General features: G+C 30.8%; 2 pseudogenes; one reads left to right on the forward strand and one right to left on the reverse strand.

The window, feature by feature from the left end:
- LOC136980834 (atrial natriuretic peptide receptor 1-like) overlaps positions 1-19184 on the forward strand; it is a 159005-nt pseudogene that overhangs the window by 94394 nt on the left and 45427 nt on the right.
- LOC136980836 (transitional endoplasmic reticulum ATPase pseudogene) lies at positions 2153-4499 on the reverse strand (annotated as a pseudogene).

A 19184-nucleotide genomic window follows, 5' to 3' on the forward strand; every position in this document is an offset into this window, starting at 1 on the left:
TACAATAATGAACTTTTTACACATATAAACTCAATTTTTAAGAAATGCCAAATGATCTGCCATGATACTGGATTATAAAAAAACTAATTTAAGAATTAAATGTAAGCTAATTTGAATACAGGTAAGCGGTTAGGCCGCCATCTCGTGATGATTTTAATAATTATAATAAATTATTTTTAATTTAAAATTCCTGGAAAAAAAGAATCGGCCCGATAATACAGCAGATCGTTTGGCATTAACTTTTTCTTGTAATAAAAGATTAATTATCTTTAAATTGTCTACTCAAACATGCACATGATTTTTTCAGAACAATTTGTTTACTAATAATTCTTCATCTAGCCTAGCCTAGCGACAATATAGCCTAATATTTATAATATGAATTTGTTGGATGAATTAGAAGAGATCATATGATTTATCAGGCGTTACCAATTATAAATCCATAAATATTCATTATAAGAAATTGTAATTAATTATTGTTATTAATGTGTACTTCTGTAATCGAAGACTATAAATATTCATTTATACTGATAATTACTAAATATAATTAACTTGTATAGATCAGTTATATTAAATTATTGGTGAAATTGTTCTAGACTAACAAATTTAAAATTCGATTTAATAATTTAATTGAATATCTCTGTATGCTTACATTATAATTCACATTAATATTTACCATTTAGTTAGAAGTAAGTTAAAAAATATTAGTGTATTTGTCTTTCAATTGATAATCACTTTCAGATTTACGTAGTACACAATGATAATTGCTTCTTCTTCAGTAAATTCTTTATTGTACGACTAGACTATTCTTATATATTCTTGCTCATGTACTGTTTAAGACCGCTTTCAGTCGAGCCACTCGGTCATACCCACTGAATGGCTTCAGTCGCAAATACCATCATATATAGATATAAACGATATTTTACATACAATTTTTCACAAATTACATTCCTTTCTTAATACACAAAATTTCGTTGGAGTATTCTGTTTTTACAACTGTCCCCCCTTCAGTAAGTATACACATTGTAACAACATGCCAAACCGCCATCCACTATCCACTATTCATTCCATTATTTCTTTACCCTCTTTTCACATTGTTTGCACTACAACGTGCTATCACAAACCATGTACACATTTCTAGAATGTAAATGGTCTGTGATGGTCTAAATTAATCTGTTGAATCGAAGGTTTACCTTACTGTAGTTCACTAATTTTTACTATTTTTTATATTAAGATCTATCACATTAATGTATACGTAAATTGTGTTAATGATATGATAGCCCCTCGTTATATCATTCATTCGTATACTTTGCGGTTGTTTTTAATTCCAAATATAAAAGCTCTTTAGCAATTACTGGATACATACATCAGTTATATCGCGGATTCTGATATATCACCCAATTAGTTTGTCTCTCTATATACTCTATATAACGAACAACAGGCTACTGTATTTTAGCATGAAAATGTTTTGAATTTTATAAATTTAATAATTAAACAAATTTTCAGTAAAGGTTCTCAGTAATTTATTTTGTAAAATAATAGAAAATAAATAATCCCTGTATACCTTTATATTGGGCATCATTCGCTATTTGCTAAACATATAATGACACTTTTCCGCTTTTTTGTTATTACTTTCCGGGCTGTTATATATAACTGAGAAAAAGCATGGCAATCGATCAAAAAATTACCTCCCCAGATTTTTACATTTTTGGACTCGGGAGACCTTGAAACACCAAGAAATAAAAACAGAAAGTTTTTTTTCCAAAATATCGATAATATTGAAAGCGTAATATTGTCACTGTTTTTGTATATTTCGAATGAAAATTTCGAAAAGACTTTTTTATAAATAAATGTTTGCAAATTTCGAGGAAATTTCTATGGACAATTTTGTATAGCTTAAGAGAAAATATGTAGACCTAAATAAAAATACTTTATAAAAATAAGCGGCCATATACTAATAAAAAAATACAGATATAGGCCCTATAAAAATGTATATCCGCGAAAAGAATATAATTGAATATATGTGAGCTAAAATAATTTTACGCCGAAAGAGATTCTAGCGACGAACAAGTAAGTTCACGTAGGAAATGTCACGGCTTTTAGAAAAAATCGTTTTTAGTTAACTTTCTATTCTAATTTGAGATCATTAAATAAATCATAAAGTAAAATCAGAGTAAAGATTTTAATTAATTATTCAAATGTGTATTCAAAATAAATATCAATTTAATAGATCTAAACAAAATTTTTCGGATTTTAAATTTTGCAGAAAAATTCTTCAAATTTCTGAAGATCCTCACTATTGACAGAAGGTCGTGTTTTCTTCATTGCTTCTTGGAAGTGACGCATTTGAATCTCGGCAATGAAATCCTTGTCTCCTTCTGAATTTTCAATATCCTCTTTTATAGCTAATTTACAAGCATTTTTGCAAACCTGGCTTAAATCTGCGCCACTTAATCCATCCGTGTTTCTAGCGACCGAGTCCAAATCGACATCGCTCGCTAGCGGACATCCTCTCAGAGCAGCCGTCAAAATGCTCTTCCTGGCCGATCGATCGGGTAATGGAACATAAATTACTTCGTCTAAACGTCCGGGTCTCAGAATGGCAGAATCGATGGCATCCGGTCGATTAGTGGCGCCCATGAAAAATATGTTCTTATTCACATTTATTCCGTCCATTTCTGTCAATATTTGCGTAAGAATACGATCGGACGTTGCGTTGTCTCCGCCATAATTAATGCGATTTCTAGCTATGGAGTCGATTTCGTCGAAAAAGAGCATGCAGGGTTCGGCTCTTCTAGCTTTGTCGAAGACTTCTCTCACGTTGGCTTCTGTTTCGCCGAACCATTTGCTCAAAAGCTCCGGGCCATTAATGAAGATGAAATTTGCTCCACAGCTGGAAACCATCGCTTTGGCCAAAAGGGTCTTTCCGCATCCCGGAGGTCCAAATAGCAGAAATCCTCGAGCGGGTGACAATCCGTATCTTAGGAATTTATCGGCGAATTTTACCGGATATTCGATTAATTCTTGCAATTCTCTCTTAACGTCTTCTAAACCTCCAATATCTTCCCAAGACACGTTAGGATTTTCCACTACGCATCCTCGCAGAACATTTGGACATATATTTTTTAAAACAGATCTAAAATCATTCATTGTCAAGGCCAGAGAATTTACAACTTCATCCGTTAGTTCATCCTCAATGTCATCGAGACATATCTTTTCTCTTATCTGGTGAAATACGGCTTCTCTGCAGAGAGAGTGAATATCGGCGCCAACGAATCCGCGCGTTTCTCTCGCAAGCTCTTCTATGTTGACATCTTCGGCCAACTTCATTCTTCTCGTTGCGATACGAAGAATTTCTAATCTCTCATTTACCTGCGGAATTCCGAAGTATATTTCTCGATCGAATCTTCCGCTTCGACGTAGAGCGGGATCGATACTATTCGGGCAATTTGTGGCGGCAATTACAGCCACTCCGTTCATTTCCATCACACCGTCCAATAATGTGAGAAATTGAGAAACGATTCGCTTTTCTACTTGTCCTTCCACGTTGTTTCTGTTTGGTGCAATGGCATCTATCTCGTCAATGAATATTATTGCCGGAGCGAGCTTTTCGGCATAAGCAAATATCAATCGAAGATTTTTCTCTGATTCCCCAGAAAATTCGCTTACAATTTTGGCACCGTTTATTAACAAAAAGTTTGCATCCGATTCATTAGCTATTGCTTTGGCCATCAAAGTTTTTCCGGTTCCGGGTGGTCCGTACATCAAAACACCTCGCGGCGGTTTAATTCCCATGTTGTTAAATATACTTGGATATTTCAGAGATAATTCGACTACTTCCCTAATTTATAATAGTTGGGAACCGTAGCCACCGATATCGTCGTATCCAATAGCATTCATTTCTTTTTCTATTTCTGCTCTTAAGATCGCATTTCCTTCATAATATACGATTGTTTCCGGCGCGACGATACAAAAGGGATCGGGATCGACCGCAATTGTTTTAAACTCGACATTTCCTCGAGGGCCTTTAATAAGAAACAAGTCTCCTTTGTATACTGGTCTATATGCCCCCTGAAAGTATGGTTTGAGATAATCGTCGAAAAGTTGACAATTCATTCCTCGTATTGTATCTTCGATTGGTAAAACATGAATTCTTTTTCCGTAATCGATATCGTTTATCATATAAATTCGGACGGTCTCCCCCACTTTGACTCGTAAATTTTTTCTTACGAATTGATTCATTCTGATGTTATCAAAAGGACACGTTGAATCTGACATGGCAATGCAAAGCGTTTTTCTTCCATTCCTGCCTTTTAAACGTGCATATGAATAAACGGGAATACCGAGTGTCTGAAGTTTTGTAGGACACAATTTTACTACGGAGTTGTCAATTTCCATATGTTCCACAATTAATTCATTATTTTTCCTAAGAAAATCGAACTGATGCAAAGCCATGTTGGTTTCAGTATTATTAAACAATTCAATTCCCGTTTACAAAAATTAATATTTTTACATTAACAATAGTGAGACTAACAATAGTATAGTATAATTACGTCAATAAAACAAAAAATAACGAATCCGAAACATACCGAATTTACAAAATAACATTAAAGCGAAATAAGTAAATAAGACCACAATTAGAGGGAATTCTAGAATATGTCCTTTTCATGCTGATGTGAGGTTCACCGAGGGTAGGAGATGGAGGACGATTCCTATCTTCTCTACCTCTTAACGGCACAAGACCTTGAGGTCCGACCTCGGTTGTCGAAAGGATGATTAAGGCTCGAGCGATCAATGATTAGTTACGGATTTGGGATCGTAAGATCCCGTTTACGTCAGGAACTGACACCAATCTATCAAACTTCTCGCGGATAGATACGCGTTTTTCGGAAGCATAAGATGCCGATGATGAGGGTAATGGAGGAAGAAACGCACACTCTTCTAATATTAAACAAAATACCCGTTTATTTTGTGATTAATAGGGAATACATCAATTAACGTATTGGGAAGTATTTATATCATCGAATCGAATTATTAAACCGCGTCTCGAGTGAACGGAGAGAGAGAGTTTACAAAACATCGCGAGCAGGATAAATACCTTAGTGATCCGGAGATTTTGTGATCCTGAGATTTGCACAAAGTCCGAGGAACGAGAGTTCGCTTGAAAATAAGAGTCAATGGACTGTAGATAGATGAAATGGACGCTTCAACGGCGGGAGATGATAATCCACGACACACACTTATCAGTTGTCGAAACTCTGTCTCTCTCTCCCTCTCTGCGTTCGTTTTTCCTTTTATTTCGGGATCTTGGGTTCGAGATTTTGTGAAGTACGTCAAGGGTGGAAGTCCCTTTTGACCAATGGTGAATTACATGATATAATTATTTTTCAACAGTTAACTCATCTTCTACAAGGAAGTATTACCGTGGGAACGATAGTTTATGATTAATTTTTACGAGAAAGTTTGTCGGTGTTTTTCCGTTTTTTTGTTTCTGTGTTTGATTTAACCCTAACTGTCGAAAATCGGTTGGCAAATAAAATAAAAATTTTAATCGAATCTCGTTATTCTTATATTCGAACCTTCACACTGACATTAAAAGGACATAAAAATATAACTTGAAAATTAATTAATAATTATAATAATTATTAATCAATTAATAGTAATTAATCCATTGTATAATTGAAGTAAGAAATTAAAGTAGTATAAATTACTGTACTAAGAGCAAGTAACAATTAAGGGTTATATGAATAAAACATTTACCGATGGGTAAAATTTCAGAATTGGTGAATGACCTCATTTATCAATAATTTGTAATGCATAAACATTCTTAACCGATTACATGTCGCAGGTAGTATGAAATGCTTTCATATAAGATTTTGTAATTATTAATTGTTTATCAATAAGCAGATCTAATGCTTGCTATGTTGCAAAAAAGTATAGTTTGATAAGCTCTTTAATGTGGACCTAGCCGAAGCCATCGTTTACATTAAAAACTTCTCTATTAGTACTTGCAGATAGGAAAGAACAAAAAAACAATGAAAAATATGAGTCGAGCAGAGTGGCAGTATAGCGCTTTTATCCCGCGGGATTGGATTAATAAAATAAGATAACACTTGGGCGATCTACCAAGGATTACCCTTCGGGAAAACATTATATGGGCGTTAGACACATGATGAAAATCCGGAAAACTCTACGAGGCCAGCCCGTTAGTGAGGCCGAACCCGTGATTAACTACAGAATTCAGTGCTTTTATCCTCAGGGCCATCAACCATTCAGTATAATCTATTATTCTTAATATTTTTCATATATTTTTGTATTGGAATTAATTTTCCTTTTTAATATTATGGTTAAACACTATGATCAATAATATGCGGTGCCCGAGTAGATGAAACCAATGAATATTGACAATTTCTCTCGGATTGAAACTTCAGCAACGGGCGCAATAATACGTATTTTTCGTGTTTTCTTTATGTATCTAACAGTTAAATAAGGACCAGTTTCCAATAGAAAGTCCTCCCAAGAAGTATCTCCCTTGGCAGATTGCTTGTATGTTGCGTTGCCTTCTCCGATTAAGCCAATCAAGATGTATTTGCATGCCAAACCTAATTGATAACATTATTGTAGCAAAAAATCTATTAAAAATATTTTATTTAAAAGTTATTTATCATACTTACGAATAGTTCAAACATTGTAATAAGTAGTACTGTACATAGTTAATTCAACGCCATAGAATTGACATCAGACTCCATATTTTATTAGTACTGTAGATTTACTTAATTTTTTTATCACCGGTATTAATATAACTTTTCTTCAAGAGAATGCATAGTGTTAATTATACATCAATCAAATTTGTGTGAAAACGGTAGAATGCTATCACATTTTGTGTTGGAAATATTTGTTTTGGTAAACAACGACTGCATTTCCCTTTTACAGTTGGTGAGTGTGAAAACATTTCCAAATATAGCACACTCATTAATATTCAAGTAACGAGTCACCCCGATAGGTCGTAACTATCAAATCTGGGATTGTTCCGTAATTTATCATTATTTTTTCAGTTTATTTGTATTATTTTGAAATAAACAATACTTTTGTTGTTTGATTTACAGGATACATTGTAATATGTACAGTACTTCTACTTATCCAGCTGTTATCACTTAACACGGGAAAGTATTGTAATCAAAGTCGACCCCCGTTTATTAACAAGACTATGTCTTATTTATAAAACCGTACTGCCTGCAGTCTTATCAGCTTAGAGGTTTGAAGGAGTACACGTCAGGAGTTAAAATTTGGCACAGAGTATTAGGTGCCCAAATCATGCGCGCATAAAAAAACCAGACTTGTAGGTAGTTAGGGACCGAGAACCGAAACACAATAAAATACAAAATGGCGACACTCTACAAACAGGCAGTAGTGCGAGATTTGCGCATGCGTTGCTGGTTAGAAAGTTGGAAATACGAATATTGTGAAATCGAATTTTGACAAACACGTTCGTTGGTAAGTTCGAAAAGCGAATGTTGCTAAATCGAATTTTGACAAACGAATCTTTGAAACAAACCCATTTACCTGTCCCGTGTTATTCCCCACATATTTCTGGTCGCCACGTGCTAACCTCGAGCGATTGACCGGAGATATCTCGTTTCATCATCGGAACTTTTTGAAACTAGATGGCGCATCGTTATAATTTTATAATTTTATATTAAAACTAACTTCCGAAATAGAATTACTTTTTCTTTCTACATTTATTAATATATATATATTTCGTTTGTGCAAAATAAAAAAATAATTGCGAACGATACAATATCCGCCATTATTTTTTTCAAAAACGGTAAATTTTCGCATTGACAAAAATTCAACCTGGGGCGTCACGCAACGGGGAGAAATTTCAACATTCGATAGGTTAATTTCAATGAAAATGTATCGTGGAAGACCTCGTGGTCGTGGCTGTGGCCGGCGGAGAGTTTGAATGATCGCGCTCAAAACCAGCGATACCAAAGATGATTGGAGAATGAGAACGAGACCCACCGTGAGCGTCGAAGTGATCCCGTTTAGTAGTGAGTCTTCCAGACATAGTCTTGTCCCAAATAAGGCCTTGGCGTTTTACTTGTTTATTTATTTATTTATTTGAGAATTTTGAAGTTTTAACACTTGTAAACGCAAAACGCTTAATTATTTTCCCGGCTGTTACATATAATAAAGGGAAAGTATGGCGATCGGTCAAAAAATGAGCCCAAACATATTTGCATTTTTGGACTCGGGAACTTGAAACATCGAGAAATGCAAAAATAAGAATACAGTAGAGAACCGAAAATCGGAATCAATTGGGGACTGGGGTTGTTCAGATTAGGGATTTGTTCCGATTACGGTCTATGTACGAAAAAATATATTAACCTGTCCGATGTTCAAATTTTTCTCCGTTGCGTGTCGCTTCGTGTTGAATTTTCGTCGATTTTAAGCCTAACGAAAATTTTTATAATAATAATCGTGGCTATCGTATCGTTAAAAATTATTTCTGCATTTTGTACAAACAAAATAAATATATTGAAGAATATAAAAACATGAAAATTATACTTTAGAAGTAAATTTAGTGTTTGTACAGAACTCAGGAATTGAAGTTTAAATTCAATAATAAATTTTCCAAGGTATACAAACAAAGTTTGAGTCCTTTTTTTCTATTTTCTTCCTTTATTCCGGTCAGGAACCACTTTGCAGCTAGCGACATGAAGTCAAAAAAACTTCTAAAATAACTTTTAAATAAACTTCTTCAATTCCTGAGTTCTGTACAAATATGTAAATTTTTGTGTGATTATTCGAATCCGCCAGAGGGCCCGCAGCTAAAAGCGATTATATAACACGGGTGCTATTGTGGAAGATTAACAGTTTTTAATGTTTTGTAAGCGCCGTAGCCTACAGAAACAGGCCGGCGCCGAAGATCATTTTTAATTGTGTTGTGAATCGTCTAATAGTATTTTGTTCGTTATTTTAGAAGTTTTTTTGACTTCATGTCGCTAGCTGCAAAGTGGTTCCTGACCGGAATAAAGGAAGAAAATAGAAAAAAAGGACTCAAACTTTGTTTGTATACCTTGGAAAATTTATTATTGAAAGTAAATTTAGTATCAAAAACGTTCGATTCAGCACGACACAGTCCGACTGAAAATCGTGCCGATTACCGGCCTTCCGATTACCAGGGTGCCGATTTACGACTCTCTACTGTATTCGGGTTTTCTCTATATGTATGGATATTAGAATGCATGTATGTGGAAACAATTTTGTTTATCCTCTTTGAAACTTAATCAATATGTGCTTTTTGTCGAAAATTTCTAATATTATGCAGGGAAGTTTGTTTATTAGAGGGGGATACTATAGATTACCACCTATGAAATTTCGGGTCTTTGAGTATATATCTGAACTCAGGAGACCGAGACGAGTTCAACGATACCCTACTTTTGGACCGGAGACGAAAAATAATAAAGTTATCATACTTTTTTCCAGCGATCGCCCCCTTTTTTACTTTGTTCAAGAACTACCGTGAATCAATAACTAGTGACGTTTAGTATAGTACAGGCGGCCTGCCGGCGGCTCCCCTCCGGAGGTCAGTCGGGAGCACGAACAGCGGAAACGGCCACCACGTTCGCTGCCATAAGTAACATTAACCGAAATGGCGATCGCGCGATGATCGGAAGTCGCGTCGCTCTCTCCGCTCTCGTATCGTGTGTTTAACCCTACTGGAGACGATCGTAGTCCGACGTCATGGTTTGCAGACTTTACCGCAAGATGGCAGTACTAGCAACTATGGTGCCGTCTTCATGAGAGCATTAAAAAGTATGGTAACTAAAGTATGATAACTTTTTTATTTTTCGTCTCCGGTCCAAAAATAGGGTACCGTCGAACTCGTCTCGGTTCCCTGAGTTCAAATATATAATCAAAGTCCTGAAATTCCATAGGTGGTAATCTATAGTACACCCATTAGGGGCATTCATTCTATTAAGTTTTGGTGATTAAAGGTCGAGGAGTGGGGGAGTGAAATAAGGTCGTGTGTTTCTCGAGTACGGTCAGACTTAATGATGATGATACTCGTTATTAGCATTTAAAATTTTTTTATAAAACCCATCCCTACTCTCAAAATTAAGCTTTTTGCCATTTTATAATAATTAATTACAATATATAAAAAGTTTTTAAAATAAAATATTATAACAGATGGCGCCACACATCGTTTTAAATTTTGTTGCCGTTAAGCAACTCGTTGCTACATTTTTATGAGGTTGACGCTGTTTAGAAGGGCCTATATCGAGATTTAACTGCACTCAAATTAACGATCTGATAACGTAAAATCTTATTTAAAAAATCAATTTTAATTTGCTTTGTATTAATATAAATATGTTATGAGTTAATGTTTAATCAATGTTAATATTCATCAATTTTATCAGAAAAACATTTTATTTATTTTAGTAATATTATTCAATCTTTATAACGAAATATGTAATGCAATATTAGTTTCTGTAGGTAAATACGTATGTAACGGCTTTCCATGAAGCAGTTATACTATATTTTCTTGCTGTTAATGAAACTTTAAATGAAGGTTATGGGATGTATAATGGCACCGTTATAACTCAAAAGATGTGGAACAGAACATTTGAAGGTAAATTTTATTAACTTTTTGATGAATAATTATATAAATAATGAAATACTTTTAAATATACAGATATTATTATTATTTTATATGTATATATACATATATATTCAATAATAATTAATAAATTATCGCTGAAAAATAATAAAAATAGACAAAAGAAAAAAAAAGGAAAGACCATGGAAAAATCTATGAAAGATTTCCATCTGAGAGCATTTGGTATTCTTACTCTTTGAGTCGCTTCAATTGAAGATAGAAAGAGAAATAGAAATATAAACGTGATGACTTTATAGTCGATTTGTATCAGTTTTTTAATTGTATTTTCACGAAATAATTAATAATCTTCTGTTTATTTTCTCTTTATAAAAATGTGAAGTTATTTTCTCTGGAATGTTGTAAATCAATAGAAAGATTTTCGAAACAATATCAATTATATAAATGGACAAAATCAATTTATAAATTATTGTTAACATAAATGAGCAAAGTATATTTTTCTTGTTTCACTACGTTTATAAATTTATATTTTTCAACAAGTGAACTGTTCTGTGAAAGTAATCTGAAAGTAAATTTTAAACTTATGATTTTATAATTACAGTAGAGCATCGATTATCCGATTAGATTGGGGACTGGGGTTGGTCGGATAACTGAAAAACGGATAACCGAAAAGTATGAAAAAATACATTAGTATATCCCATGTAATTAGTAAATTAGTATATCGCTATTAACCTACTTCGCATTGAATTTTCATCGATGTTAAACCTAACAAAATTTTTTAAAATAATAATTGTCGCTATTGTATCGTTAAAAATTATTTTTTTTTATTTTGCACAAAATAAATACAAAAATAAAGAAAAAAATTGAAAATTAAACCTGGTTTAAATACTGGCCTCCCTTTCATGGTCGAGCCAATATTACCAGCTAAAACATGCAAACATTTAACAAAAATAATATTAAAGTATCCAAGACATAGCCAAATATTGTAGCGCCACATCACTATCGGACACTTGAATTTGCCGACTAGAACGCGGTATGTTAACCGATGTGACGGTTGATCGGGGGTCGGATAATCGATGCTCTACTGTATTTAATTTCAAATAAATAACTCTAAAATTGATTTTGAAACAGATGTAAAATACAAGGAAAAAACTCAATAAGATATCATTTATAAAAGTTTAATTTATTTAATAGGCATCACAGGAAATATCAATATTGACGAAAATGGAGATAGAATTATGGATTATTCTCTTTTAGATATGAATCCTGTAACAGCTGAATTTGAGGTAAGATCAATATGAAATTACTTTTGTTTTTATTAAAATAATGTAAAATTATTTCATAACGTAAAATGTTCTGACAGTTAACTAAGCATTTTACCGGAACAAAATGTAACCTGAAAAATAATTAGAATTATAAAAAAATAAGTAATATTTTTATTGTAAAATAAAATGTGATTTAAATTATAATGTTTTCTGTAAAAAATACAGAAAGTCCTCACTTAAAATCATCGATAGGTTCTTCGAAACGGCGACCTGAAGCAAAAATGACGTATAACGAAACCAATTTTCCTGTGGGCTACATGGTATAAGCAAAATTTTCTTAACATTTAATTTAGATCGTGTCTTGCAACCGCCAACATCTATTGTTTACCTCATAGAATCCATTTTACTGTTTATAAAGAAAATTCAACAACAATAACTGTATTTATATTAATATTACAAATGTACAGTAAACCTACTTTTATCTTTCTTCGACGACGTTATAACAAAACGAATGTTAAGTCAGGACTTTCTTTATGATATTAAACATAAATAAAATTAATGATTCTTTTGTTAAATGCTGAACAATTTGTTTTTATTTGTGTTATTCAAGTATATATTTTTGCGGTTTTTGGAGAGGCGGTGAGGTCTGAATCGTACGAGATAATTATAATGCTGCAATTACAAGGTTCCTTAACTGAGGCATATTTTTATTCGAAATGTGCATTTTATGCATTTTAGTTGGACACATTAATAAGAAGCTTTCTCTTCGTCAATGAAAATAAATAAAACAAAATTATATATTAATTTTTCATGCAATATTAGTTTGTCTCTTATTATATTTTTTAGTAATATAGTTTTGTTATTTTTAGGTGGTTGCTAACTACTATGGTTCAAATCAACAGGTGATTGATGTTGTTGGTAAAAATGTGCATTGGCCTGGAGGTAGAAATGATCCTCCTCCAGATGTTCCACCTTGTGATTTCGATGGTTCGAAATGTCTTGATGGTGAGATATAAAAAATTTTTATATTTATTTTAGTAAAAGTTTAATTTTTTTTCAAAATATGTTGATAAAATGACTTCAGACAGACTTCGTAATTGCCATTACACAGGATAAATCGAGGGAATGTATCTGTTTTAAAACACTCACTATCACACAATATTAGCATTTCACAAAAACGTATTAATATCATCAAATCATTTACTCGCAAGACACATTCTTGCCGAATACTTTTTTCAAATTAAAATTTGCCCATAAAGGTTAAAATTTTGAAAGAGTAATAGAGATTTCGAGAAGATCGACATTATATCAAAGCAGATCTTCCTGCAAAGTGTAAGATTATATACGAATGCACAAACAAATGTAAAAGTAAGAATAATTATATAATAAGAATAATAATAAAGAAGAGTTGTAATACTTTTTCTTCGTAGTTGTACAATAATTAATGATATAAACACAACTTTCAGCAGCAAAATCTTCACATGTGCAGATTGACTGGCAAGACGAGTCTTTTCAATCATTAATTATTATCACTAGATACGAATTGTTACATGTAAGAGAATATATATAGCTGATAATTGAACTCAGATTTTTTAGACTATAAAAGTGAACAGAAAGTGGACTTAAAAAATATTATAAAATTGTTAGAAGCGTACGAAGTGCATCTATGTTTATGGCATGTTGGGTCTGATATTTATAAAAGGCGAGAAATAAGCGAGAATGCATATGTAAATACACCATCTGCTGTTGAGAAATGTTTATTAAAACTAAAACACAAACGTTTTCAACCTAATATAATAGATTATCTTCAGGTGTTTGAAGAAGCGTTCGAATTCAGTTACACCTGAAGATGACCCATTATATTAGGTTGGAAACGTTTTTGTTTTAGTTTTAATAAACATTTCTCAATAACAGAAAGTGTTATTGTTACTTCATCAAGTATTTCACAAAGCTGAGTGTGATTTTTGTTTATTGTAAATACAGCAAAAATTCGATATGCACTACGACTAAATTCAAGAGATATTTTATAATTGCAGCGACAAAATATAAACATTCCGTTACACGAGCACTTACTTGAAAAATGTAACTGGAGAAGAAAATTTAAGAATTGTATATAAAGAGTAAAGTGTTTTTAAAGCTCTTAAGGAACAGGGATAGTGAAGAAAGTTGAATGGAATTGGTGCTTCTCTGGAGCTGATTACTGATTATGAAGAAAAATGCAAAATCAAAATAGGAAGAAGCGAAAGTGACACAATCACTTTCACTTTTCTTGACTTCTAAGACTAAGAATATTGCTTTAAAAATTATGGAAAGACTAGCAATCGTCACCCTCAATATCTCAATTTAAAACAAGAGAAGCGAAGGTATTAAATTAGACCCGTGGGCGTAGCTATAACATGAAAAATAATACAAATTTAGCCAAATAGCAAATTTACCATTAAACATGTTAATATTTGTTCATAAAATGTTATGAAGTTCAAAAAGAGTGAATATAACATGAAAAATAATACAAATTTAGCCAAATAGCTAAATTTACCATTAGAACATGTTAATATTTGTTCATATTAACATGTTTAATGGTAAATTTGCTATTTGGCTAAATTTGTATTATTTTTCATGTTATATTCACTCTTTTTGAACTTCATAACATTTTATGAACAAATATTAACATGTTTAATGGTATCATTTACATAGCAGATAGTTTTATATATATAAAACTAGATGCCACGCAAATGATGCCATAAAACATGTTAATATTTCTAGAACAGAGTACGAAGTATGTTTAAATATGTAATAAAAGTAAGTGTTTTATAAATTGACTTTTTTTCTTGTAAATATTTTTACAAATTTAGCAGAATGTAAATAAAATATTTATTAGACAAGCATTATAAAATATTTGGAAAATTTTTCTTTACGTGTATCTTAATTTAAGCAGTTTTACAATACCTTGGAGTAGAATATGACTCAATTATTTATTCTTTCACAGTTGAAAATGCTATTTTAGTTTTTAATTTAAATAGTTTGAAGTGGAAAAGTTTAATTTACATTTATTCATTCTTATTCTTTTAAAATTTGCTTAAAGGATGTCATTAAATTTTTCAGTTGGTAATAAACTGTATTTTCTGTTTATATTGATGCTTTTAGAAACTTGAGATTTTCTTACAATTTTAAGGTAAAATTTCAGAATTAAAAACAATTTAAAAAAAGCCCATAATTGAACAAGAAGGGCCTCCACTGTCTTAATTCCGAATTACTAAACACGTACGAACTTCGATTGTAATTTCATACGATATTGTAAAATAATATAATGATTCCGCTTTCTAATTGTTATATAATAGATTAATTGAAATATAAATGGAAATATTTTACATTTTTATATAACACGATTTCATGTTTTTATTCCAGATTCCCTTTCTCAATATACAATTATTGGAACAATGCTTAGTACAGTGGTTGTTATATTTAGTATTGCATCATTTTTTATTTATCGGTAAATAGTTTCTTATTATATCATTGAATATTGTGTTCGTTTTAAAAATTTATTACAAATATATAATTTAATTGTTAATTTTTAAATCTGTAATTATTACGTATTTAAATTTATTGCAGACATTTTAAACTTGAAGCGGAATTATCTTCTATGACGTGGAAAGTCAAATGGATGACATTATTACCACAAAACAGAATCTTAATAGAAAACCTGGTTCAAAAATAAGTCTAAATCGTAATAGTATAATTGTAAGTAAGCACGAATAATGAAATTTTAAAATATATTTTTAATGTTCCTATCTTTTAAACATTTAATTCGTCCATATTTTGACCAGAGTTAAATTCAAAACGAGTAATTTTTTCTATGTTATTAGCATGAACACAAATCATAAAGTTGTTTATTCAAATTGTTTCTTACTGATATACACAGAAATAAACTTATCTACTGACTAGATGAATAGTTAAATTAAATAAAAAACAATACAGTATAAACTATATTTAACAAGGTGTATATTAAAGTTATTGCATAATATTGGAATACAACGACAACTCAATAATACTCAATAAAACTTTTTCCTTTAATAATCTCTATGTTACTTTTACCTTCTTAAATTTCTTGACTTCATTTTTGAATTCGCGATTATTATAATAGTAAAAATACACTCCAGCAAGGTATATTTCTTTTTTTCAAAGCATTCTGAGTGATATCCATTGCTGGTTGAATGTTGTAACAATGATTAATTAATTTTCTAATAGATCTATCAATTAAAAAGTAGAAACTACTTGTAATCCTAAAACAACTTTTCTATTTTTCCATGTACAGCAAGTTTTCACTTAACATTATTGATAGATTTTTGGAAATTGAAACGAAATCAATTTTACCATAAGATAAATGATATAAACAAGAATTAAGTTTCCCATTGGATTGTGTTTTAAACCTCCAGCATTTAATCAATTTTATTGTTTATAAAGAAAATTCAATAGCAATAATTTTAAACGATTACAAATGTACTTGTATCTTTTCTCAATAATGCAATAACAAAACGACGTTAAGTGAGGACTTGCTGTATTGTATTTCATTATTCTCAACTTGGCATAGTTTAATGTAATGGGAATTAGCATGGATCTAATCAGATGGCTAGACAATAGATATAAGCGACTACCTCAACTTTTGAAGGTTGTCATCTTAATAAAAACTGTGGCATATATAAAATTACAAGGTTAATTATAAAAAAATTAATTAATTTTAATATTTATAGATTTCGTTATAAACTGATAGTATAAATATTTATTTACAATAGAATTAGTGTTAAAAAGTTTAAATCCTTGAAAATTTTGCATGACTATAATATCAATAAACTATGATTCTTTTATCGATGTAATCATTTCTACAATACCATTATTCGCTTTTTATATGTAATTGCTAGCATTCTGTCAAAAAGTTATTATATTATTAAATATATATTATCTATTATATAATATATTTATTATGTAATATAAATAACTCTCGTAATCTATAAATAAAAATGCAAAGATTTCAGTAACTAAAACATTTGTAATTAAGAATAGATAAGTTGTAATCTATAGATTAGAGATCTTTTTGCAAACGACAAATAAAATAAAATAGTAACAAAAGCGTACAATTTTTAAATCTCGCTATTTTATATCCATAATAAAATATTTAAATATTTCATTGCAAATATCAAATACGGAACGAGAGCAATGTACAATATAACGTCCTACAATTCACAAATACGCATCAAAATTCATGAATTTTTAATCGTATGCAGGAAGCTTTGGATGGGAGGGTTACAATTCCATACAATCAGGATATCATTTACTTATCTGGAATAAAGAAGGATTATCTTCAAAGGCCATTCAGCTCCAATTGTAGATTTTTACATTAACTCGCGAGCATCTGACTAGAACGAATTAAAGGATGAGAAAAAAGACACAGACCTCTCCTTATCCAATTTGATGAAAGACTATGTGTATAGTCTTTCTAGATCTATTTTAAAAAAAAATCATATTATTCCCAGTGTAGGTAATGATACCAGTTATGCCACTTAATCTGTTCAATGATAAAACAATGAAATACTCGTATTAATATTTTTTTACTACGATAATAAAAATATAATTTTATTAATTAAATATTTTTAATTTATTCGTAACATATATTAGTCGAATATAATATATTTGTTATACAGTATAGTTGTGCCATCTGACGAAAATAAAATAAGTATTACTAAAAACAATAAGAATTAAAAATAAAAAATAAATAAATATAAATAATATATTTAATATATGAATTTTTTTTTTTTTAGAGTTCCTATTCAACTGAAACAATAGCGATGAATGAAATGAACAGAGCTATGTTCATTAAAACCGGATATTTGAAAGTAGGTTATTACATTTATTATATATTACATATTTAAATATTAGAATAAATATTCACAACTAAAAATAGCATCTAAATTCATAATTTAACTATAAATTTCTACTATGTGTATATCATCTTTAAAGTAAGTAATCAAAATATTGTCATAATTAACTGTTATCGTAATTATGCTACATTATAAAGTCACTTCTATAGATATTTACGTGTAAAAGCAATGCCACGGTGTTTACTAAATTCGGGAATGAAAAAGAAAAGAGGAAAACGGAAGAATAAATAGGAGTGTATATGATATCCATAGGAGAAAATGAGAAAGTGCTTGTGAGTGCAAGAAATTTAGATTCTAGATTCAGAGAATACGTTAGGGAGTGTAAGAAAGACATAATAATGACACTCGCTGAGAAGGTCTAGAGAAAAAATAAATAAAAATCAATTAGTACGAATTAAGACTAGAAGATATAAGAGAATCTGAGATAAGTGATCTTCCGATCTTAATACATCTCAATCTTTTTAAGTGTAATATCATACCATAATATTTGTTAACGTACCAAGCTGGTGTTGAATCAAATACATATCCTTATATCTACTTCGTATAATGAAATATGAGTTATTTTACACTCCGTCTTGTGGTCGCTAGAATGGTCAAGCCCATCGAGATTTCGGTCAAGGGGCGGTCGAATGGTGGGGGACGGGATCCAATATATCCGTAATGGACTTCCTCTCAAGAAATTCCTGGTGTTTTCGATCCATCTGGATTTGTTCCCGATTCCCCCAGAACTATAGGCTGACCGCTCGGCTATTCAGCGGTTTAAATATGAACATCCATCAGTTTTCGTATAAAAATTAACATTCTTTGACCATAATAATATTATACTGGCCAAAAAAAGAAAAAAAAATTGCATTTATTTTATTTTAATATTCAATGAACATTGTTCAGATTCAGAAGTGAAAAATTTAGTTATAACTGTAATTATTTTAATTATGGATTGAGATATTAACATAAAATTTTTTTTCAAAAATTTATTTTAAACTGATTGTTTTATTATTAAATTTTTTAAATTAAATGAAAAGGTATAAACATTTAAAATTATTTATTTTCAGGGTGCTATTGTAGCTATCAAACCAATTAACAAATCTCGAATCGAATTAACTAGACCACTTCTTTTGGAATTCAAGAAGGTCTGTCAAAATGAAATTTAAAAAAATTTTTTAAATATTTTTGAATATTTATTCAACTTTTCAGATAATATTTGTTTTATAGATGAAAGATTTACATCACGATCATATTGTTAGATTTATTGGATCGTGTGTGGAACCTCCTAATTGTTGTCTATTAACAGAATACTGTCCTCGAGGAAGTTTACAAGTAAAAAAAAATTTTAATGACTAATTATCATTAGTATTATGAAATAAATTT

Source organism: Centruroides vittatus, unplaced genomic scaffold (genome assembly GCF_030686945.1).
Source record: "Centruroides vittatus isolate TY-2023 unplaced genomic scaffold, ASM3068694v2 contig_726, whole genome shotgun sequence".
Lineage (NCBI taxonomy): Eukaryota > Metazoa > Arthropoda > Arachnida > Scorpiones > Buthidae > Centruroides > Centruroides vittatus.